The sequence below is a fragment of the Dendroctonus ponderosae genome, unplaced genomic scaffold, assembly GCF_020466585.1.
Source record: "Dendroctonus ponderosae isolate FM_Combo_2020 unplaced genomic scaffold, Dpon_F_20191213v2 Dpon_F_20191213_1, whole genome shotgun sequence".
NCBI classification, from domain to species: domain Eukaryota; kingdom Metazoa; phylum Arthropoda; class Insecta; order Coleoptera; family Curculionidae; genus Dendroctonus; species Dendroctonus ponderosae.
Window position 1 is genome coordinate 57,125,755 of NW_026017110.1, and position 26,969 is coordinate 57,152,723.

The 26,969-nt window shown below is 33.7% G+C and overlaps 1 protein-coding gene across 3 annotated transcripts in view; it reads left to right on the forward strand.

Moving 5' to 3' along the window:
- The first annotated feature begins 5,297 nt into the window (after positions 1-5,297).
- LOC109537983 (solute carrier family 41 member 1) overlaps positions 5,298-26,969 on the forward strand; it is a 35,324-nt gene continuing 13,652 nt past the window's right edge. The window contains exon 1 of one of the 3 annotated variants that reach the window (XM_019905001.2): positions 5,298-5,489. The gene's annotated coding sequence lies outside the window, so the exon portion shown is untranslated. Of the gene's footprint in view, positions 5,490-9,228; positions 9,392-21,092; positions 21,204-26,969 lie in introns of those variants that run through there. The other 2 variants (XM_019905000.2, XM_019905002.2) reach the window with 2 other exon arrangements.

Genomic DNA, 26,969 nt, shown 5'->3' on the forward strand with positions numbered 1-26,969 from the left:
AAAGCGCACTAATTTTACTAAATCAAAATAATTGTGTTGCTTCCTGTTCATTTAATTTAAGTCATACATGGTTACCTATGCTAAAATCTGAAGTAGACCAAAGAAACATACACCCAAATTAAATTTACACCAAAATTATTAATTAACATTACCTTTATTAATTTAAACAATGAGATTAAGTCAAAGTCACATAACTGACAATTTGTACAAACGAATTATCAGAGCGAATTTTGATATATTATATTATCCTACTATTGTTACACAGGATACCCTCTAGGTGATAGTTCTTGATTACTTTTTGATAAATAATTCGTTCTTATTGCGAAATAGGAACACTATTTATCAATCTGTAATAAAAGACGTGAGGAAATTCTGTCTTTTTTAAAGACAAAAATTTTTTAGGCCAAATACCCAAAAAGAACTTTGTAAAAAATAAATATAATATTACAATTTTATAAAAGAAAATTCTTGCTTCACGATTTAACCCACTTTACGATTAACTACCGGTCAAAATGCGATTAAAAATACTTAAGTCGGCCCTGAAAAGGTAAGCTATTGAACGAAACTACTTAATACACAAAAAAGCATGAAGTGTTGCGTACTTCCACTTTATAAAACTATTGACTTATGCCTCATATTTGTCCTTAGCATGTCAATGTTTCAGTATAGTTTTTTTTTAAATTGAAAGAGAAATATTTATTATTATGCTTTGAAATCAATGTTTTGTAAGAGTTCAATCAATTGTTGGTACGAGCGAAACAAATTGTATAAAAATTGCTGTTAGATCATTTTTTTAAAGAACATGTGACGTGGACATGGACATTCGTTTTTAACACTATTAATTCAACATAATTTCATACGTTATGTAAAGTATAAGCATTACATTACAATTTGTAAATCGAAAGCTGGCAAATTAAAAATATCAATCATACCGTGGAACGTGTGATTGCTTATGCAGGACGGTTCATTTTCAATCGTTAAGTGGTGAAAATACTACGAAATTTCTATATGCATAACCTTTTTGGCACATTACCGGTCATAACTTCACGGACATGGGTTTCTTGTTGCTCAAGAGTTTGAGGATTGTTGGCGTAAACACGATCTTTCGCATAGCCCCACAAAACGAAATCTAGCGGTGTTAAGTCGCAGTATCTTGCGGGCCAATTGACCTCACTCAATCTCGAAATTACGCGTTCTGGAAATGTCTCTTGCAATAGGGCTCTAACTGCCAGTCTTGTGTGACTCGTTGCCCCATCCTGCTGGAACCACATGTCTTCCAGATCATAATCTTCAATCTTCTCAAAAATAATCGGTTAACATGCGTCCATAGCCTGAGCGCAGAATTGACTGTTATGGCTCTTCCATGATCGTTTTAAAAAAAATACGGTAACTTTTTCAGGATGCAAGGGCCTTTCTGCGATCACCTGAGGATTTTGAGACCCCCATATACGGCTGTTCTGTTTATTCACGTAACCACCGAGCGAAAAATGAGCCTCATCGCTGAAGAAAATTCGGTTCGAAAAATTATCATCAACGGCTTGTTGTTCAATCGCCCAATTTGCGTATGTTCTGCGATGCCAATGGTCTTGAGGCTTAAGTACTTGAGTCAGTTGGACTTTGTACAGATGGAGCTTTAAATCCAATTGCAAAATTCGCCACAATGAGCCGTAAGACAAGCCGAAATGTTGCGGACGTCGGGGAATCGACGAATTAGGGTCTTCCTCCACACTTTCAGCAACAACAGCGATATTTTCAGCTGAACGAATGTTGTGATGATACACAGGCCTTACAATATCAGTAACCGATCCAATCTTTTCAAATTTGTTCACTGTGTTCGAAATTATTTGCTCTGTGGGTCGAATATGTTGAGCGTAATCTAGTCGTAAAGCCCTAAACCATAGGTTCCCAAAGTCGTCCAGGTGGACCCCAAGGGGTCCATAGGAGACCAGACGGGTCCACGTAGACGTGAAAAGAAAACAGGGGTTCACAAGTTGTAAGGGGGGTAGATGAAAAATTAGCTGGTTTTAATAATGGAACAGAAATTTTTGCTTAGATTTACCTATCAACGTAGGCAGGTAGCATCATTCACTAGGTAGGTACTCAAAAATATGCGAGACTCTGTTCAAACACATAATTGAACAGAACTATAGATAATAGTACAAGTGTACACCACATGTCGAGACTTGCCCGTGCGCCCGCTCGTCCGGGATGCTTGTTTAGACCTGCAAAGTGATGAAATTCGACTTGCCCTGTGCTTGCAATCTACATTAGTATAAATACGAATGCCAAGAACAAAACGTTACTCAACAATCCCAAAGATACACTTAAAATCTCCCAAAAGTCTAATGGCAGACGCCCCTTGGAAACACCCACCTTAAGCAAAAACCCGGCTTAAAGAAAAACTAAATTTAAACGCATTACAAATAAATAAGGCCAAACGACAGAACCTGCTTCTTCCAAATTATCCAAAACTTACTTCTTCTTTTTCAGTGGATCTATTTTCATTTTTTTATTTTTATTTTTTTGGTTCACTGATTAATCTCAGGCAAATAATCCCCTTCCTCACTCAGGCTCACTCGTTGGCCAGCACTATAGACTAAAAGCCCTAACTGGCTAAGTCTAAAAAACGTTCAACACAGGAAACGTTACTCATTTGCTTCCGAAATTTTGTGTGACTTGAAGTGCAGTGCCGAAAAAAGTAAGTATCTGCCTATTTGTTATACATGGTTTTATTGTATATTGTAATTTATCAATCATATTATATTTATTCTACTATTTGAGTGTAGCTGTAGTGGGTAGTTATGTAGTAAAAAATTTATACTAGAAATGATCCAAAACTTCAATAAAGGAACAAAAAGCCAGGAAAGGTTAACGTACCAACCTGTTAACAAAAAAAGGAGCAGATTGAACATCACAGAACGGGGAGATTTGGGATTACTTCTTACAAAACTGAAACCAACTACTGATAATTTGCTGTCAATTCATCAAGTACATACGTCTCATTAAAAGTATGAGTGTGAGAAGTAGTAGAATAAGTAGTGTATTGTTGATTTACATTTCAGAATTTATTGTTGATTGTTTGTAATAATAAATGTTTATAATTTTGTATAACCACAAGAATTATTTTAATAAATAGGACACAAGGAAATGTGCTACTTTTTTTCTTCTTAACACCCCCAATTCGGGGTGATATTTTTGAGGAGTTTTGGGAATACAGTAGAAATGTAGCAGCAGCGGGTCTACCGAAAATAGTAAAACTTTAAAAGTGGTTCACGAGAAAAAAAGTGTGGGAAGCACTGTCCTAAAAGTTAATACATCAGAATCACCATTTTTATAGTAACATTTAATAATTTTTACGCGTTCTTCGACAGTTAAACTATCCCTATTCCAAAATGCAAACCTTCAACTGAAACAAAAACACTACAGATGACGTTTACCTTTGACAGATATCAAATAGCAAGGTTTTACTTTCCCAACCTCGAATTGCATAACCCGTTATATACTGGTTGAAATTTATTTTAAAGTAGTATAAGAAAACGCTCACTGAAATTTCCTTATCAGTTGTTGAGTCTTGTATCAGTCTAATTGAGTGTTGTATCAGTCTAATTGAGTAATGTATTACTCAGATAACGTTCCTAATGAATTTGTAGCTTATTTATTTAGCAAAAAATTTGAAGTCTGGTAATTTTTGTCTCCATAATTTTCCGGGACTTACTATTAAATCGGTCACCTATGTGTCAAACCCCGGATTAGTTTAATCGGCGATTAGTAAGCCTAATCAAAATGCACAGTGCCGGCACTTCGATACTTACATATTTTTTATTATTGGTATGATTTATGGTGTTCCCTCGACTATACATGGGGGCAAGTAACAAGATTTTCTACCTCTTCAAATCCAGATTCAATGGTTCTAGTGGTAAAAACTTTGATAATGTCTTTATGATGTGGAATGTTGATGAAGAATGGACGCTTCAACGCGGAGGTTGATGAACATGATTGTATGGACTGATGGAACGAAAAAGGTTGTGTGATGATGATACGTATACACTGCGCTTTTTGTTCAATAACATCGTATCTTCGATACGCAACAACGAATGTTACGCCACGGTGTTGCGTTACTGTGTTATGTTTGGCATGTCTGTACGCGCCTTCATAGGAAGGAATAAATGTGAAAACGGGCTGCCTTTAAGAATACGAAATGAATTAACCAAAATAATAAGTGGAACGAGTTAATCAGATACTAACTACAAAATGAGCAAGTGCATATTAACGTTTAATGAGACTGTCAATGCGAGCTTTGAGGAGGAAAAGAGATAAATAATAGCTAATCTATACGACGGTAGGCCAAAAAGCGAGCAAGATACTTACTATACTATTTACAGGGACTGGTGGAAGTTTAACCCATTCTAGGACATCGAGAAAGAAGTGAAACCCCTAAACAAGAAAGAACATCGAATATTTCAAAACTTCAATCTTAAATTTGAAAGACCACAGGTTGATGTTTGCTCGGAAAGTGAAAACCTTGGAGCCAGGCTTAAACATATTAACCGTAACGTAAATACAAAGAGAGTGGCAAAAGTTTTATAATGAAATCAAATCGGTCAAAAATATGTGTAACGAAAGTTCTGACGTCGTGGCTCTCGCTTTTGACTATATGCAAAAATGCTTCTTCCACATATTTCTGTCCAGGATTATTAATTTTGGACAGCTTTTGGTATACGCAGTTTTTTCCGATGGTTGTGCGGGGCAGAATTTACTGGCATTGCAGGCTATTAGGCGATTTAATAAAATATACCATTATTTTCCAATAAAAGAACATTCGTTTTGGCCCTGTGACAGGAATTTTGGTTGTGTAAAGTGACACAATTGAATTTACATTTCAGAAAAATACGAAGACATGATAATATCATCAAGAACAAAACAACCGTTCACTGTAAAGCAAATTCGATGTAACAATATTTTTAATTTTTCAAATTGATGGATGGCTAACTGCAAAAAAACGTGTTCTACTTTAATTCGTGGTGCTAGTTAGAGATGGGCGATACTGGTGTTAGTCTTGCAAAAAAATCAAGAACAAGACCAAGACTTCGCAAGAGTCGTGAAGAGCCTCGCAAGACCATGCGGTTCGTCTTAATATTTGGTTTTAAGGATGGGTTTCCCCAGCAGAAAATGATAAAACAAAACATAATGTGACCAATACGGTAATCCGATATGGAACCGTATTTAATATGTCCTCGTAGTACTTAGATATGATAAGAAAAATAGACCGTTTTAAACGCTTAACATACCAACGATTCATTTCAGGTGAGAAAACATTAAATTAAAAACCAAAGCTATGAACAAGTGTCCCATAGCTAAAACAGTAGGTGCTTAAAATGTGATCGATTCCATATGTTTTCCCTTCTCTATAAGATGATATTTCCTACGTAAAATTGCTTATTGATGGACATAATTAGTGTTTGTGCCCCGTTCGTTGGTCCAAGTACAAGGTGAGTGTCCGATAGAGTGGCCCTTTTGACTGTAGCTGAATATATCTTTATATTTTCTAGTATTTATTTATAACTTCCTTAGTACTTATTTCTCTTTCTTTAATATATATGTATTATTTGCTAACGTTTAATTGGATTTGCTCAATACCCATCTAAGAGGAAATAGTATTGAACCTTTCACTATACAGGGTATCCCATGAATATGGGCTGTTATCCGTAACTGGAAAAGTACAATTACAATAATCCTCCTAAGTTTAGGTCTTAATGTCGTTCCTCCAACTTCAGTTACAGGAGAGAGTTTTTTCCAAAGCATCTTTACTTTTTTGTTGTTGATTCTGATTAATTCGATTTGATTTTGATTTGATTATAAAACATTGCAACCGATTATGCAATGAATCAGCGCGTCGTGTGTCTGTTTAAAATGTTGTTCATCCAAATGTTGAAAAGTTTGCATTCATTTGCATCATATTACATGTAGTGTTACAGTATGTAGTTCTACGTAGAAAATAACTTTTAATTTTTAATGCTAAATTTTAATTTCAAATTGTATAAGTTAATTAACGTGTTTATTATGCGCATTCTATAAAACAGTGAAACCTCAAGTAGTAATTACATTTCGATAAACGGTTTATAAGGTACACTTTAGTAATTATTTTTCCAATATCCCTTGCCAGAGTACATAGAGTTGCTGTGTAAACAGTAATATAATTTAATCTTTGCGACGAATCATCTGCATTAGTAATAATTGAGTTTGTAGCGTAGTTGAGTAAAATTTTATTAGCCCATCAAAAGATTGATTAGATATGTACATTTTACTGTAAATATTTATTTGTTGTTCTACTTTCGTTAGAATATGTAAATTACAATGCATAAAAGTATACTCGATTTCTTTGGATGAAGATCTGGATCTTAATAGATATTGAAAAATTACATGTCAACAATTTTAGGGATAAGGTTTTAAAAAAACTTTTAAAATGTTGTCAAAACTGTTGTCAGCTGATAGTCAGAGGCAAACAGCCACACTGTCAGAAGCGTGAGTGGCGAAAGTTATTAATTTCCACACCGAATGAACAAAAGTTAATTTGGGGGAAATGGGCGGAAAGGTAAATTGTCGTCATTGTAATGGGCAAAAGTAATTCTTTCGCTGCCGAGAACAGTGGCGAAACTACGTACATTCCTCCGGAGCATCAACAAAATATATATTTTACATTCAAAAGAAAATTAAATTCAATGTCTAATTATTAGACTGACTAATATGAATATGGAAATTATCATATTATTCTTGCGTTAAACAAATTCAATACTTACTGATTTTTGCAATTTATTTAAATTGCAGAAAAGGGGTTAATTGAAATATTTGTTCATATAACATTAGGAGCTGTAAGATACAAAACATACCGGCTATCTGAAAGCCAAATTGAAAACTCGAACTTGGTGTGACATTGCAAAGGAGTTAATTAGTTAACTAATAAGGAAATTCTGATATTATTTTAAATTGTCAATGGGTATTTTAGATGAATAAAAAATATTCGGTGATTTATATAAGTATTTCGCCATTTCAATTCATTCATATTGATTGCAAAGTGATGCTCAAACTGACACGCACTGCGTCGCAATTTCTGGATCACGGCGCCACGCGTGAAGCAAGAGCGGTTTGTTTGAACCGCTCTAGTTTAGAGATGAGCTAAAACTTGATTTGAAACTCTTGAAAAACTGAAAAACTCAAAAAAACTTTTGAAAGTGAATGTGATTTCACTTGCGGTTGCCGTTTTCGTGATATAGCAGCGTCAAGGCGATGGGCAATTGTGCGTCACTTGCAGAAACAATTTTAAAATATTTGTAATTTATATTTTTTAAAGTTTTGTAAAGATAATTTTGCTTTACATAAATTGCATTTTGCAGAATTATCATCTAATGCAGAAAAGAAATTCCACAAAAAAATAATTTTCGGTCGCTTAACACAATACATAATAAACAATTTCAATTCAAAAAAATGAACAAAACAGAAACACTAAGCGTATTCCCGGAAAATTATTTTAAAAATACACAAACAAGTTACCGATACACAATCAGAATACGGCTAATGAATGGTGCATACTGAAATACGATTCCCAAAAATATCAATAAAATGCAGGCTCAAGGGAACCCGTGAATGCAAGCTTTCCTTAACTTACTATACCTATGATCACTCAAGAAGCAAGTATGCTCTCCAAGTGGGCCCCTATAACCCCCTAAAAGGAATGACGCCAATTTTAAATCACCCTGTGTAGTACATAAAAAGTGTGCTTATAAACTTGTGAACAATTGAAGCCGGTGGATGATTGCTGTGAAGCTGTTTATTGCAAATTCCCTGACTTTAGTGGTTGCTGTGGGTCCGCAGCCAACATCAACAAAGAACTTAAATCGATAGTTAAGAGACTTTAAGTGATTTTCAAACTATTGCTCAAACTTCAGCATCCTCTAATACAATAACCAGCATTTGCTGACTCAATTTTAAGTCGAGATGGATTTTAATCAGAAAGGCATCGGGCCCTTCACATACCTTGTATATAAAATGCTATGCAAAATGCGTGCGATAGAATTTCCCAAGCAAAACTACCTTTTTGCAAGTACCACATTGGGTGACTGATTAATAAACATTTGTTATCGTTAAACTGAATTTTTCATAGGGTTTTTGCGGTAGATATGGTTTCTCATGTTGCTAGTTGAATATTTTTAAAAACTATTTAAAATGCTACACTCGTATAATGTAAGGACAATGCATATGGTACGAAATATGGGAACTACTGTAATTATGATATCGTTCCATTGTTTTGATTATTTGATGTCAATATTAAATTAGATGTTGATGAAATATGTAAGCCAGTACCGGATTATTTATATTTTGGAAAGCATTAGCGTTTAATTAGATTTTAATCAATTATCTATTAGATATTGTTAAGCGAGGCAAATTTATTAGTTAATGTTCAAAACTTGTCATTGAGTAAAGCATATTTAAAATTTTGTTAAAGTACACTGAGTTGCAGAATATTTTATAATATTTTCCCATAAAATCCAACTTTTATTGAGCCATCCGCCCATCTGGTTAAAACCTTCACTATTTGCAAATACATTGCCTTAAAAGAGTGATTGTAAAACGCACAATATTTTCCAATTTCGTACTTTCAGAATGTATCTTTAATGCACTCACTGCTTGTATTTGTTAGTTGGAACAATATTTTTAAAATATCTAATTCAGTTTCTTTTAAACAAACAAAATCCTCAAGTTGGTATTAGAAGGTCTTTTTCTCAAAGTTTCAATTGTCTTGAATTAATTCGAGATCTCCTAAAGAATAGTTTCCAATCAATTTCTAAGTTGCAAGAAGATGCCAGAACTGCATTAGAGATTGAAACATTGACGAAATCGAAGAACGAAATTAAACAATTACTGCCATCTTGAAATCTACGTCTATTTCAAAACTCAACTTTAAGGAGTGCAAGAATTGCAAAACATGTTGAGCAGAATAACTGAACGATTAAGTTTACTCAAATCCAATTAGCATTTTGACATCGCATTTTTTTGAAACTTTATCAGGAACAATCAAAACCATAAAAAAATGATTGGTTTTAAATGTTGCAAAAGTTGTCCATATGAGATTTGATAGAAAGTTTCAAAAAGGTTCCGTGCTTAGTGGGTGGAAGCTAGCCCGTCTCTGTATTATAATCAGTCGAGATCAGTGTGCTCCCAACGAGATACGATACCTAAAAGCACTCACCTGAGATATTTAGAAGACAATTTTACTCCAGGTAGTAAGGAGTTGAGTGTCGTGAATTTGAATTGATTGAAAACCGTACTGTAACAGTTTTCCACGTGCGACAGAGCGTATACCGGCCAATCTGGATTCCTATTTTTCATATTACTTGTAAGTTGCATGCATTTTTACAATTTTTTTTTTTTTAAATAATATACATTGTAGTTTTGATAGTCAGAATACTAATTTGTATGAATGCACCAATTTTTTAAGTTTACGTTATATATCAACAACAAACATTAACAGTTTTAATTTAAATGTTTATATTTTCGTAAAGAATATTGCTTTAAATTATAAGTAAATCGGAGTTCGCTTCATTACAAGCGATATTTACTAGTTTTTATATTCTAGTTTTGATTGAAACAAGTACAATTTATAAAGCAAATTTCAAGCTTATGATTTGCAGTGGTATTGAAAATTACGTCTTTGACTTGATCTGAACTGCATAATTAAATGTTTTTTTCTGTTCATACTTAATAAGGTGGCTTTGATCTTGCCATAATGTAGTTAATATTCAGTCTCATCTATCAGAAATGCTCTTTGTAAAATTTATATCACAATTGAACTAGCGATAAATTTCTAGTAGATTGTCTAACTAGACAGCATCAATTATTGCAATATATGTAGGTATATAACTATGCAGTCTACGCTTTTAAAATACATATTGATTTTTTTAAATATATTGACATCAATTTTCCGGTTTATGTAATAACTGACTGCGATTAATACGGTTACCATAATAATTACATAGTTATTATTGAAAATTAGTACTTTTTTATTTATTATTAAAAGTCAACTTTTGTGCTTGACCAGATCGTCACCATGGTCAGCGATCGACACCCAACTTGATAAAATTAAGGTACATTTTTAATATGCTATATTCAAAATCAATCAAATCAACGCCAAATTAAAATCACATTTTTCATAAAACTGCAAGTAAAACTTTTGTTCAAGAAAAAAGGTTTGGCATCGGTGAGCTAATACACCCGTATTAGGTGTGAAATTTTATAGCATTCGACTCTTGTACTTACTTATTGAACCTCAAGAAATTTGGTGTAAAATTCGCGATTTCAATTAAATTGTATGATGAGTAGGTACATATTTTCCAAAAACTTTTAAATTTATTTGCCTGTCTCTTTCAAATAATTTAATTTAGTTATACAACGTATACTTTAAAACCACATTGTATTTTATTTCGACAATTTGTTATAATGAATACATTAACGGCAAATGGCAGATTTAATGCAAATGGCAAAAATAATGAACTTTTCGATACATTTTTATACGGTTGCTTTGAATATTTCTGCTTACACTACAGCATTATTTTTGTTTGAACCGATAATACTAACTGAATTAAAATGCAATTGTGGCGAACATATTACTTGTGTGTTTCCGGTTTTCTGACAATTCGTACTCATCTAATTTTCCTCGTTTAAACATGGCAAAATCATTTTTTTAATGTCATCAATCATCAATAACTAATTTTATAGGTAGGGTCGTTAAGCAAATATATTAATATTTAAAAAAAACACACAAAAGAAAAAACGTGCCTAGGAAATCGAGAACGTATGGTGTAAATATGAACCTCAGTTGATCATGTACCGAAGTTAATTGCTTTGATCGTGTCATAAGAATATCAAAATTAAATCAATTCAAAATACGCTTTGTTGCCACGGATAAACTCACAAATTTTATGGACAAAGCGAGTAAAAAAAACAAAACAAAATACTACAGCATAAAGTACGTACAATACAGTCAACAATGGTGAAAAATCAGTACAAAATATATCACGTACAATCGTAATGGACAGAAGATACAAACACAGAGGAATAGTTCCCAATAGAAATAATTGTCTGTACAGATACAGATAAAGTCTAAGAACTTTATTGATAAACCCAGACCACCAAGTTTTTCAACAATGCAACAACGTAAACTGCAAACAATAAACAAAATGTAAGAGGCACATAGATTCGCTCGAACGACTGTAGTATTTGGCGTAATCGGTAAAAAACGAACACAAACCAAAATAAAGTGAAACCTGCCTGCCACCTACTTTCGAAATTTCAAGATAGTTTTAATTAATCTTACGTAACGGTGATTTAACATGATGTCCAAGTGTCCATTATATTTCTTTCAATTTATAAATAGTTGCATTTATAAATTGCAGAAACCGAATCGCAAATGTTAATAAATAATACTAATGAAAAGTCTCAGTTTCTATATTCTAATAATTACCATAGTGATTACCTCTGGTTGACCACTATAAACGATGAAAATTTCGTTGTTATAAATTTCAAATTAGATCTGAAACTATTAGTAGCATTTTAAACTAGAGGACCGAAGCGGTTGAAAATAATAGCATTTAGCATATTTAGTCTCCATTGTGATGGGTATGTAAAACGAAACTTGCCACTCTTCTTCTGAATGATTCTGAATGGCATCTCTTTAAAAGTCATCATCATTACGAGAAAAAAATTATTTAAACATTTTGCTTTCATCTTAGTAAAATGAAATGAGCAAGATGAGATTCTGTATGAGCTTTGCGACATTATCCTTGCACTCCTCCTATAAAGGAGAGGTGACAGGCGGGTAATTCCACTTGCTCAGGTCAAATGCTCAACAAACCATTTTGCGGCTCGGAGGGTTTAAAAATTCAGTTTAACGATGACCTGGCTTATCTGAACAATGGTCGACCAAAAAAGAAAAACAGTGCACAATGAAATGTACCTTTAAGATTTTGGGCGTTTATTGTATTAGTTCCATATCTTTTAGGTCGACCTATATAGCTTTAAAGCATACAAAATAATTTGTAGGGAGACATTCTGTGAAAATGTATGTAACAATTGTATGATTCATAAAAGTTCTTGTAATCAAGGTTTGCTTAGCAAATTATGTACTGAACGTCATCAGAAAAGTTTTCCTGTAATTTTCAATATCAAATTTGAATCTTTTTTTCAAAACTGACTTTACAGAACTGCAAGCAATTGATGGCTTCATGTTCAACACATTTTGTTAAACATTAGTTAAATGCAAAACGAAGTATGTATCGAAATTGACCATATTTCCATTAGCGTTCGACTTAAATTATAGCATTTATTTCAATACATTCTTTATTTTATTACTTCTCATTTGAAATAATATCGTTTTTAAATTACAAAAGCACCAGAAACGCAATTTTCCGACGTAGTAAAGTATTATAATTTGTTCATTGGCAAAAATTGCTGTAATATTGTGTTTGTGACCAATAACAAATTTAAAATAGTTTCTTAGGACTGACCATTTTTTATCATATATCGCAATTTAATACAAACTTGTAGCATGGTTTTGTGTATTGCGGTTATTTGAAATAATTTTTACTCAATTACCTGCAATTAATTCCAAGTGTTTTGCTTCAAATATTCTGTAAAGCATTAAATTGAATTAGATAAAGTACACAATCGATCTAGATCTACTCGTTCGTGGTTGATAACTCTCTTTTGTTAAGAAATGCCCTGCTAAAATATTTTGCTAATTGCATAAAGGCGAAATAAGTTTAGACATTCATTCGACTTTATACTTAACAAATTACTTTTTATCGAGTAATCTACAATTAAAGATTATTAAAGTATACGAGGTGCCACCGTATTAATTTTAATTTTCAAACGAAAACGAATTTCATCGAGCTCCAAGTAAACGACAGTCATATAAAGCTTTTTAATGAATGTACAGGGTGACACTCACTAATGAGTATTTTAGTTGGTGGCATTTTAAAACCCCTCAACTATACACGGCGTCTTGAAACGTGTTATACAGGGTCTGTTATTTTAGTTCCTGTTTATGTGAGAGCTCAAAAGGATGTTTAACAATATTGTTTCTCGATTTTAATCGGCTCTGCCCAGATTATGAAATTTGAAAATGGCTTCAAACCATTGATTGCATGTTTTCGGTTGAACGCATATAACCGTAAAGGTTACGTCGCATTGAAAAACTTTTCTACTTTTGTTTTTTTTGAAAGTAATTCTACAGCCAAAACGCTCAGTTGTTTCTTGTTACACATAATTATTGCTAACTGGAAGACATGGTAACCGTCGTAACTCGAAAAATTGTAAACATTTGATGTGAAAAGTTCTTATTTGATTAGCTTAAATTTGTGGACACCTTGTATAACATGGTAAGTTTGTTATCATAGGGATATAAAATATGATCTCTTGTTACACTTCACTGCAAATTACGCTTACATAACGTAAATAATACACATTAATATTAGATTAGATTTTGATAAATTTCGGATTATTTAAAAAACATTAAGATTTAGGTATTATAAACCCTACTAAAACAAATACTTATTTATTTCATTTAAAGAAACACAACTTCGATACCTTTAGGGCTTTGGGGACACCATGTACATTAAAACATTTTTAAAATGTACGCCCAGTAGGCGTCTGCAATTATACTTTTTTTAAATCAAACGGTTTAGCCGCAAATTTCCGTGCTGTATAGCGTGAATAATCCTGTATATGTTTGGTATTCGTTTAAATTCAGCGTTTCTTCAGCTTATCTTCAGATCTCTATTGGCACTTCTTTGGTCTGCACGAACTCGTTAACTTGTGTTTTTCTATTTCGAAGCAATTTCCGTATTTGTCTTTGAGCCTTAGCCTTTAGCCCAATGTTCTCTTTTGATTTATTTTATTCTTGCGTTTACCCGTATGTGGACATATTTTGCAAGAGTTTCTTCTGACGGTGCGCTTTTCCGTTTTCATTCGGAGAGTTCTTGTACCTCTTGACAAAGCCGCGGTTTGGTGTGCTTTGTCGCGCTTATATTAATTTTACACTTTCCAGTCGCTTATCCCACCGCTTTTTTGATGCATTTCTCAATACCTTGCCAGCTCTCTTCTACTCCCCAATCTGGTTTTAGATCTAACTCATTTAGTTTGTTAGTAATTCTGTTCTCAAAGAGGAATTTTGTGCACTCCGTTTAGAGCTTTTCGATGAACTGGTGTTTTTTGCGTTTGCTGTGGACATTGTAGTAGTATCTTAGTATCTTGCATAGAACAATTTTGAACATTGCATGAACATTGTGATCAGTCTCCAGGTTACCTGCATGTGAGGGTGTTATCACTCGATTTGTGAGTATGAAGTCTATCATCGATCGCTCGCCTCGAACGTGTATTTGTGCTGGTCTTTATGTGCGAAGTATGTGTTGTTGATCCGCACTTCATTTCTAACGTAGAAGTCTATTACTGTTTAGTCGTTTTCATTAATTTGTTATACTTTTGCTTTATACCTGGTATGACATCGTTGCCGATCCGTGCATTCAGATCTCCGAGTATGATAATTTCGTGTTTCGTATTTTTGTTGTCTATGAAGTTTGTTAGTTGCTGATAAAAAGTTCCAGTTTCTGTTGTGGGGTTAGATATGTCTGGGGCATACGTGCTTATCAAGTGTGTTGTGTTGTGTTGTGTTTAGGGTGATTTTTCATATTCTGTCGTTGATGTATTCGATGCTCTGTGCATATTTATCGTGCAGCAAAATTCCAACAGCCGAGTACGCTCTTTCTTGTTTTGCTTTTTCACTGTATATTGGTATGAATTCTGCGCATTTTGATGTTCCTCGTCCCTTTTTCGTTGTCTCAGAGATCCCGCAAATGTCAATATTATGCTTTTTCATTTCTATTATGATCTTTTGATCTCTTCCGTTCCACGACGTTCTATTAGAGCACGCGGTTCGCGTGATGCGCTGTTTGGGTTCGTTCTTCTCAACATTGATGTTATTCGTGATAAAGATTTGGAAGTTGTTTGCATTTGACTAATGTTCTTTAACTTTACTCATCAAAGAAATAATAAATAACTTAATATTATATAGATAAATTCGCTCAGCGCGGTTTTTTGCTCATATTGATATCGATGTTGATGTTCATGTCGTCGATGAATAACTCAGATATCTGCGAAACCATTAAATTTGTTTGCAATAAGTATTCCATGTCGGTTCAACTCACCTGATTATATTGCTTGTATTGTTCCTGAAAAAGTAACGACAAACTGCAGCTACAATCGCCATACCAATTACATTAATATGTCAAAGGGAAGATAATATATTATATCTACTCTTTGACTATGTTTGGTAAGAAGTAAATAAATAGTTAAAACAGGCATAAAAGTGTCAGCTATAGGTACCGGTTCTCTAGAACTCTATTCATTGTAAGAGAAAATTCCTCACCATCCGCAATCTTACAAAAGGAAAAAACATGCATGCGTTCTGGACGGTCGTATTTCAAGAAGAGTTTTGGAGACCTTGGGACGATTGAATTTTGCTCAAGCTCCACACGGCATTAGGTTTGGAATCCCGCTCAATAGTATAATCTTCGGGGGTGGGAGTAGTTTAATAAATAAGGGAAAATTGTTAGAGCTTGCTATCAGTGCCCGCAGAAGTCTACGTATACAGTTAGTGTACCTTAATATTAGTTTATGTTATAATTACTATTCAGGTGAGTGCATCTCACAGAGTACCCTCTTGGTCAATTTTGATTATTAGTTAAACATTAATGAATAGTGAACAATGAAAAGCTTTCGGCATCAGCACTAGTTTCCGCGCCGATGTGAATACATTGGCATTAAGAAGCGCAAGTTTCAGAATCGCTAATTTTAGGCTGAACGCTGAGAGTCAATAGGCTGGAAACCGGTCCTGGGGGTGCCCTAGCCTGTCACATTTCAAAATCTGCATTATCTGCCTATTTCATTAATGATAATGCTTGTTAGTGAGTGTGTGTCACAGAGTTACCTTTTGACTACCGTTAATTTTAATTTGTGTAAAGTACGTGATTATTGAGGTTACTAAGATTTAATAAATATGTTTTAAACAAAAAAATCGATTAATTGGCGCCTTATATTTATCACCACTGTTTCTACAATCAGCATTGCGGGCTTTGAAGGAAAAAATATAAAGTAACATGTTAATTTTATAACAATATTTTGGAACCTATTACCAAAGTGAAACTAGAACGTTGAAACCTGTTAGAGAAAAATAGTAATTTAGAACACCTCTAGTTTGCGCGGATCACTGATGAAAATCTCTCCTATGGGCTGGTTACTTATCGGTTTTTCGCTACACTAAAGGCCTCATAATGTTATAAAGCCAGCGGCATCTTCTTCGGCATACATTTTTATATGAAAAGGAACCCAAACACAAACTACCAATGCAACCGAAGAAAACGTATTCAACGTAGAAAAAATAACAGAAATACGTAATAACGGGTTATCCAATTCGAGGTTTGGAAAGTAAAACGTTGCTATTTGATATCTGTCAAAGGTAAACGTCATCCGACGCGTTTTCGTTTTAGTTGAAGGTATGACATTTTGGAATATGGATCGTTTAACTGTCGAATAACGAGTAAAAATTATTAAATGTTACTATAAAAATGATTCTTCTGTATCAACGTTTAGGGCTTTACGAGCAGATTTCGGTCGACATAATCGACCCACAAAGCAAACAATTTCGAACACAATAGAAAAATTTTGAAGAGACTGGATCGGTTACTGATATTGTAAGGCCTGTGCATCATCGCAACATTCATTCAGTTGAAAATATCGCTGTTGTTGCTCGAAGTGTGGAGGAAGAATTTGTCGATTCCCCGACGTGCTCAACATTTCGGCTTGTCTTACGGCTCATTGGGGCGAATTTTGCAATTGAATTTGAAGCTCCATCCGTACAAAGTCCAACTGACTCAAGACCTTGGGCAACGCAGAACATACGCAAATTGGGTGATTGAACAGCAAGCCGTTGATGATGATTTTTCGAACCGAATTTTCTTCAGCGATGAGGCCGATTTTTCGGTCGGTGGTTACGTGAATAAACAGAACAGCCGTATAAGGGCCTCTTAAAATCCTCAGGTGATCGCAGTAATGCCTTTGCACCCTGAAAAAGTGACCGTATTTTTTTGAAAACGATCAAGGAAGAGCCATGACAGTCAAATCTGAGCGCTATGGACGCATGTTAACCGATTATTTTTGGAGAGAAATTGAAGATTATGATCTGGAAGACATGTGGTTCCAGCAAGATGGGGCAACGAGTCACACAACATTGGCAGTTAGAGTCCTATTGTAAGAGACATTTCCAGGACGCGTAATTTCGAGATTGAGTGATGCCAATTGGCCCGCAAGATCCTGCGACTTAACACCGTTAGATTTCTTTTTGTGGGGCTATGCGAAAGATTGTGTTTACGCCAACAATCCTCAAACTCTTGAGCAGCTGAAAGCAATTATCCGTGAAGTTATGACCGAGATATTACCGGTAATGTGCCGAAAAGTCATTCAAAATCACCGCAAAAGAATAGAGGCCTGTATGATTGGGACCTCCGTCCCGTGGAGGACATTTCAATTATATTGTTTTCACGTATAATTGCAAGGTTTAATCTTTATATTGAATTAAAATTTTCGTCTCCATCTGAATATTTTGTGTGTTTTTTTTTATTTCACTTTTTCAAGCATAAAATGGATAACCCTGTATAAAGAACGGGATAAATTTGGGAGAACCGGCTAATAGGAGACCAGAATGCTAGCAACGCCGCCAATGAATAAGCGCGGTCAATTTGAAAATTACTACCTATAACAGCATACGTATGCGTATGCACAGAATGTGCAGTGAACAATTGATTGTAGAAGCATTGCTTATATGCATATCCTTGCTGTCTTCGTTTGTGTCCTTTGCTGTTTTACCTTTGGCAAAAAACATGATGTCATCTGCGAACACCTGTATTTAACACTTCCTAACTACATTAATAATGTTATTACAATAATTTAGCACAAACAATCATACCCTTCTAGCTCTGGTTCAAACATATGATAATCTTTTAAACTTTTTTGATCCCTCCGTAAAAAGCTCCCCGATCCCCGACAATAAGACTGATTATTTGAGACATTTTTTTTGCAGGAATATAAAGTATAAAAGTAAACCAAATATGTCACAAGCAATCTTAATTATTATTGTATGTATTTTTTGATATTATTGATATCTTTATGTAACCACATTTGAAACTCCAATTAAATCAACAGAGTTCCTTGCGCTCTAGTTCAAAGGTTTTGAGAGCCTTGTTTTCAAATACCTTTTTTAAAACTTGAGTACTCACTCAAGTCTAGTCCATTACCTTGTATCCACATATTTAATGCTTTTACTCGGAAATTTCATATCTAAACTAGTTTCATTTTTAGTTATCTCGACATAAATTGGTAGCGGTTCATCTCTAGTAAGAACGTTCGATAAATATCCACTTTAATTGCGAGTACCAATGCGTTGTTTATAACAAGCCAATTGTTCTTCGAGTTAGTAATATGGATTAGTTTTAGGTAGTTTCTAAATCAAATCTAAATCTAATCTAAATGTCCACATATTCAGTTAACTGAGGGTTTCCATAAATATTTTATCATTTCATTAATTTACAATTAATTAGACTATAATTAGCATACTTTATTTTTATTGGGGTCTATATGTCCATAACCAACGAACGGGCTGTAAAAAGCTTATTTCTATGTACTTTTGTAATTGTTTATTGTTTTGTACTCACTCCCATATTTATGAATTTTATGTAAATAATAATAATATAACCAATAAGACATTTTACAGCCACAGGTATAATAAGTAAATACGTTTTCTTAACTTATCTCTTATAAAAAACTCTGGCAACCATCAAATTATACAGAAAGTGACAATAAAATAGACAAGGATGAAGGGTAAATTCAACAGCATCCGTTGAATGTGGAACTTACTTTTTCGAAATGTCAATTACTGTCCCCATAACCTCGAATTGATGTTTACAAATAAACCATACATTTGAGTCATTAACTCCAAACAAGCTAGAGCCTGTGTAACTCCTTATTATCCACTCTTATCGAGAAGCTCCTGGTATTCGGTTAATTAACTCCTGCTCAATTGGTACCGGTGGTCAGTAATCCATTGGTTTAATGTGTCCTTGTGCTGTGTGTATCTTACATACGTGGTACGAATGTAGCCGGTAGATATTTATTTGGTGCCTGGAAAAGTGTCAGTTGTTGTGCTCTGAGTGGCCCTGGAAGGCTCTACTGCAACTATGTTCAATACCTGAACATCTATTGTAGTCCACTATCTTCCCGAAGTCAATCCACTGTCTCTAGCCCTTTGTTGGCGTGAGCTCTTGCAGCTTCTGCTATGTTACTGTACATTTCCCCAGAACTAATCGCATATCCGCAAATTCGTGAAAGGAGCGTCAAAGTAAATCACAGTTTGACAAATTATTGTTATTATTGACAAAGGCTATCCAGAAAAAATTCTTGTAGAAGAGAACAAAGAAAAATCTAAAACTTGTTGAAATCAAGACTTTCTAAAAATTTCATTTAGCTCTCTCTGAAACGATGTAAAAATGAGCGCTCTTGCTCATTTTGTTTGAGCAAGAATGGGACGGAAAACATGAAATTTTGGCATAACCTTGCACCTAAGTGTCTGATATTCAAATTTCGCGTTCTGGGTCAAAACTGCTCGAATTTTCTCACTCATGTTGTTATGACTAAATCGAACTTAAATTCTCTATCCAACGATACCATTGTCATGTCATGACCAACCATCCATGCCATCATGGTTCGACCAACAATATTTTTTTAAATTTTATTGACAACAAAAGATTGAATTTCTACTACATGACCCTGACTTGAGAGCTGGACAAACCCCTGCACTTAGAACTACACGACACTCAAATTTAAAAATGCGCATATTAAACGGGAATTTTAAAATAGATGTATCAAAAATCAACTCTACTGTAGTTGCAATTGTCGAATTTGATTTTTAAAACTACTTTGTTATTTTCGTATTAATTATTTATTACCAAAACACAGAGAATTATAAGTTTTGTGTACTGAAACTTAGCAGTATTAAGTTAAGCCATCAATAGTTTGTATTTCCGAGCTCATCATATCAGGAAATTTACCTATCAAATTCTACTGCCGCTGTCACTATACAGAACAATAATACAGCATTATGTTCGGTTGTACTCTCCAGTTAATATTTATTTAATTCCCGTTCCGTATAATTATGATAAATATCATTCAATAAGCCATTTATGATATACATACTACGTTTTAATACTTGGGGAATTTCTGTTATGAATACTGATTATTTGCGAACTGAATAATTATTCAATTCTAAACATTTATAAATATATTTCTAAACAGTTTATAATGTTATTAAATTGAATTGATTATTGCGATTCTAAGAGAGACCAAATTGTCACCAAATTGTTGTAAATACTCATACAATAGATTCGGAGTGTCGTGTCGCACAGAAATATTAGTATCGATACCAAAATTTTCAGCACTGCGCCGCAAATTTAACGGATAGCTTAAACATTAAATTATAATGTCAACGCTCGTTAAAACAAGCACAATACAAACAGAAGGATTGAAGATCCAAAGATCTAAATTACGCAAAAGACATGAGGCTTTAACATCGTAGGTATACTTTTTCCAATCGTCGGAGTTGCCCGATTTTGCCAGCAGACAGTTTTAGCCTTTGAGCAAGGAAACATGACACTATTTAAACACCCTGTATAATTTGTTTCAGTTCTGTTGCTTATCTTACAACTTAGATTTTGTCCATGGTGAGAAAATGTTCACATTTAAAAGTTAAGAAATAGTTAAGCTCTGCGCTAAATTTGCTGCCCAGTGTATTTATTATAGCATAGAAATACTTGCAAATTACCGATTAAGTTCAGGTCTAAATTCCTTGTCTGGATTCATTTGTCAAAGTTTAAAAATTATCGCAAACACTTTATGAATTCCAATAAGTACCTGTTGCTTATGTTTACTTATTGTTCCGCTTACTGTTATCACAGTAACATGTATTGTTGTTATTTTGTGATGTTCGGTTTATTGTTTTAGTTATTGATTCATTGTGGACTCGCTTAATGCTACAGATGAATTATCAGGTAACATATTTTTGTTGCACTTATAGTTTGCAATTCTCAATAGATATTGCACTTCAACTGATTAGTTTAGAAAAAATGTTATTAATAGAGTAAATATCAATATTTTTGACCTTGTCCGCAATATATCAAGTGTTTTAATTTTAAATATCTATTAACGATTTCTTTATAAATGAACAATTTATACATCCCATGAAGTTTGGATTAACTAATGATTGCGTTCGTTAATGAAGCTAAACTTAAAGTAAGTATTTAGTTGTTTGATATAATTTGAGATGCAGGCATGTTGCGATACAAAAAAATCTGACAGAGCTGAATTAAATCGGGTTCTATTCATGACAGAAAATACAATTTTTAAACTTAACTTTTACTAACAGAGCTTGTTTTTCAAGATTCGTTAAAGGTGTCCCAAAAGTAACGCAAGACTCGAGTTCCGCGCAATTTATGCAGTCAATTTTGTCAAGTCGGAAAAAGTTTTGCAGTTAGTACCTATGGTCAGTACGAATGGAGCGTTACACGGTCCAATAACGTGTTCTTATTATTAAACCATATCTAAAAAAGTTCGAAACGTGACGGGCCACAGTTCTAAAATTTCTTAAAAAATATGGTCGGAATAGTATTTTAACTCTAACTTCGTAAACTGTGAAAAGATTAATTTTAAAATTCACAGTATAATAATACAAGACAATAAACCATTCAATTCGAATCAATTCGAAGCAGTGCGACTGTTGGTAAAAATCTCAGAACATCCAATTCGGTGTCTCTACAGCGTATGCTGCGTTTGAATCTGCTGCGTTGCTGCGTTGAAGAAAATATCTGTGTGGAGACACAGATATTTTGTGAGCATACGCAGCATACGCTGTAGAGACCCCGAATTGGATGTTCTGAGATTTTTACCAAGAAAGATATTAAGTGTGGCAAGTTTTTAAATTGTATGCTACGCTATACATCTCCATGTGTAGCATAGTAAACGGGGTGTCAATTTGAAAACTTCCCACACTTAATATCTTTCTTGCAGTTGAAAATATGAAAAATCGGAAGAAAATAAATTAAATGAATATGTTTAGCCTTCTTGTTTCAACCCCCTTGTTCATCATAATTCACTCGGTACAACTATTGTTAATGTTTTCAAAAGGAGTTATCGGATGAAACAAATATAGACGGCTTTGATATGAGAGCATACTTTGTTTTCAAGTATTTTTAATGAAAGATGGTCAAATTAGTAAATAATACTATATTCGCAGATAAAAAAAAGTCACAGTCAGATTTACAGCTAACTCAAATAACCACATAAATGTGTATTCGAATTGCTGTGTTTTCAAAAGTACCATTATTACATCTTACGAAAGGAGTTACACCGATTCGCATCATCTGCAGTACATGTAAAGTTTATTCTCAATGAATCATAAAAATGTTGTTGTTGTCTCATGAAAACACTAATTGTATCAAATGCAAGAGTTGATAAGAAAATTATGTTTATGAGCAAGTCCGCGTAAGAATGAAGGAAGAACTATTCCCAGCATGAATTATTTTAAGCATACATTCATCAATTTTAAACCGTCGGTTTTAGTTTCTTACGCGCACAAAACATGGTAGTCGTTATGTTTGCAAGTATCACCCTGTGTCACTGAGAAACCTTCTATGTTTTCCAGTTCCATAAAAATTAACATAAATGACTAAAAAAGCGAAGTGTTATATCGACGACTAATCGAAGCAAATATCTTGATTCGGTTGATTGGTTTGGTGTGGTTTAACTATACCTAACTGAAGTAGTCATAATGAATAGTGGACGGATAATATGTACTGCGGACAAGAAAACGATGTTATATCTATTTTAATTTTATTATAACCCATCATGTTTTCAAAAGAAGCAAATTGTTCATTTGAGCGTTACTATATTTGAAATTTTATCAAATTAGGAGTTGTTATTGGAATTTCAATTGAAATGGATGAAGAAAACTTCGAAATTATATGCCACTGTACTTTGTTTGATTCACTGGGGGAATAATAACGATTTTGCCCCATTGTGATTGATCATTTTGTTCCAGTAAACACACTAATAATGAGGGTAATTATCGAGTAGTCGGTATTGAGTAAGAGTATTGAATAGCTGTTGATAAAAAACTCTGTAACTGTAATTGCCAATAATGTCAAATCACTTAAGCAACCAAAGATATTTACTTTTCTCTCAAAACTCCCGTTTTAATGGAAAATATTTCCAAACATATACAGACAACAGAACAGATAGCAATAAGACTGACAACAAAGATCAGACACCCAGCAAACCCATTACACATCCATCAAATCGATTACTCTACGAACGCACAAACTTGACAAGGATTACGAAAAGACTACTCATCCTAGTCCTATAATCAAGATGGAAGCACAACTACAAATCCATATATAAAAGACAAAGCGGCAGTGATGTTTTTGTCATCAACAGATAGTTACAGGTAGATAGCCTTTGTCAATAGCCGACTTGCTTTGAAGTTCCTTTTACGAATTTGCGGATATGCGTTTAGTTCTCGGGAAATGCCACAGTAAAATAGCAGAAGCTGTAAGAGCTCACGCTCCAGGACGATAGTGGACGCCAATAGATGTTCGGGTTCCAGACACAGAGGCACAAGTATTGATCATAATTGCAGCAAAGCGTTCCAGGGGTACTCAAAGAACAACTGACACTTTCCCAGGCCCCAAATAAATACCTACCGGCTACATTCGTATCACGTATGTAAGATACACACAGCACAAGGACACATTAAACCAATGGATTACTGAACACCGGTACAAATTGAGCAGGAGTTAATTAACCGAATACTAGAAGCTGCTCGATAAGAGTGGATAATAAGGAGATTTCACAGACACTGGCTTGTTTGGAGTTAATGACTCAAATGTATGGTTTATTTGTAAACATCAATTTGAGGTTATGAGGACAGTAATTGACATTTCGAAAAAATACGTTCCACTGTCAACGAATCTTGTTGAATTTACCGTTTATCCTTGTCTGTTTTATTGTCACTTTCTGTATAATTTTATGGTTACCGGAGTTATTAATAATTACGAAGCAACAGGTACTTACGTAAAATTAATTGGGCAGCTTAACTTGAAAACCATTGTTGCCGTCTTTCTGATATAGTTTTTTGCAAATTTGTCAGTTTTAGTAACAATTAATTTCTTTTACTACGTTTTCTGTACTCATAAAACACCGCGAGACAACGCTTCCAGAGGAATGACGCCAATTTTGAATCACCCTGTATACACACTTATTAATTACAATATGTACATTACTTTTTTTCACATACATACAATATGTACATTTCAAGATGAGCAAAGCAAGACGAAGACCGAGATTTGCCTGGTCTTGGTCTTGCAAACCATTAGAGAATCTCGGTCTTGGCCTTGCATGTTAAGTCTTGGTAACAATAATAACAATAATAATAATTAAATTGAAAGATAGTAACAATCAATACGAAACTTATAACAAATCGTTGATATTTAATAAGTTTGGTTAATTTGTAATTCAAAATTGTTGACCCGTTCTGTTTCATTTTCCATTGAGATCCAGAAGATCTTCATCTAGAGAAATCGAATATTTTTTCATGTAGTGTAACTTACATATTCTAACGAATGTACAACAACATTGAAATATCTATGATCGAGCATGAAACTTGAAACAACGTGATGTGACACGTCTGGTGCAAGAAAAAATAATCATAAAAAACTATCTGTTTGAAAGAAATGTCAATTTCGAAGAACATATTTTTAACAGTTTCAAAATCCAATTTTGCAATACTTATCTTTATACTTCTAATAGTCTCTCATTATGACACACCCTCTACGCTTCTGCACTAATAAGTACAAGTACCTAATGCTCAATATCTTCAATAAAATGTTACGCACAAGATAAATAATCGTCAAATTCGTATTAGCGTGTCGTATTATATATGATAAATATAGAAAGTTCTCTGATTTCCAGAATTGCTATTAATGTTATTAGTAAAATCCTTTTTTTGCGAACGCATTTGAAAGCTTGAAAACTTCTCCGACTGTTAGATACAGGTCTACGGAAAGTGGGAAAGAGAACTTAAACCCCTAGTTTATAGAAAAAATACTTGCATAAAGTTATATAATCCACTTAAGTGAATAAACCACTATCCAACGGAATTAAAGCTTTCATATTGGCCTTCTATGGAGCAGTGTAAAGGTATTGCTTAAAAAGCCTTTCTTTGAAGGGAAAACTACAGGGGCGCATTTAAGTCACTCCTGCAATACCACCTAGCTTATCTACATAGATTATTCTTGTATTTATCATCACCATTATCTTCCTCATATATATAAAGCTACAATTTCAATTTAAGAGTTGTTTCGAAAATCATTGAACGATAACAAAACGTAAATATTTCCATTGTGTTGATCTGCGCTATGTGAAAAAAGGTTCAACTTCAAAATTCTATAATTATATTTGACGACATTTTCGGATTCCACTGACGTGATAATTGACAAAATAAACTACTCAGAATAATGCAACAATAACAGCTGGATGACAAACATGACTGGTTGATTTCAACTTGTTTTTCTGTCACATCTCTGGTCAAAATGGATAGAGCGAATAAGCTCTTTTATGTTCAAAATGTTTTATCATAAAATGTCTCCATGAAGGAATTAATAAATTCGATTAAAATTCTGGAATGACCTGAAAATTTGAAATAACTTTAAAAACCTTCAGAGCGACGAGGGCGGCAAATTTTCCTAATCCTTTTTTGTAGACTTTTGCTCTCTGGTCGTTTTTTGAAGGAAAGCCTAATTACTTTCGGTAAAAAACTGAATAAAATTATTTATTTTTTTTTGCCAAATTTGAAGCTGAGATGGGTTTTCTAAAGTTCTCTGCAAACCGATGAATGAGGCAAAGTTTCTAGCAAAATTAATTTTGTCATTTTTGGCTGAAACGACCCCATTATCCAGAAAAGAGGAAAATCATCAGAAAATAATGGTTTTTTGCGTTTTCGATTAAAAACTTTTAGTTTTGTGACCCGTTTTGGCGAAAACTTTAATGGATTTCGGAAAAAAACGCGAGGAATTTATTATTTTCGTTTTTGTCCCGAATTCGACGTTGAAAAAAGTTTTTGCAAAATTTTTACAAAGCTGTAATAATTTATAATAATTTTTCGCGTAAAAGACCTCCAGATCGTCAGTATCAGTAAGTCAAACTACAAAATAGAGCGTTTTTGAGTAGAAAGTAAAGCAAAAAAAAATTCAGTTAAAACTAAAAAAATACATTTTTTTAACAAACTCCACAGTCTTCAGAGGTGACGAGATTTCCAAATAATCTGTTCGAAACTTTCGCTTATTCTGTTTATGCTAGAAAGGGATTTCAAAACTTTTTCAAAGCGACGAAGGATTCAAAATTTATTTCATAATTTTTCGCGGAAAGTACCTTAAGATTGTCAGCATTTGCTAACAACAGCTAAAGTGAAACTTTAGAAAATTGAGCATTTAGAAGAAAGAGTAACTTGGCTAAAACTGGAAAATTCTGAAATTTTGAAGAAATTTTAAAAATATTAATAATAAATGGCCCTTCAAAATAAATAATGTATATAATAATGTAATATCTAGGTCATAACTTCACGGATCTTGGCTTTTAGTTGCTCAAGAGTTTGAGGATTGTTGGCCAATTGCGATTACGATCTTATTGATGGACATAATATCGTAAAGATAAACTGTTTGCTGTTTTTTCAAATTTTTGATCGTAGTTAATTTATTTTTTTATTT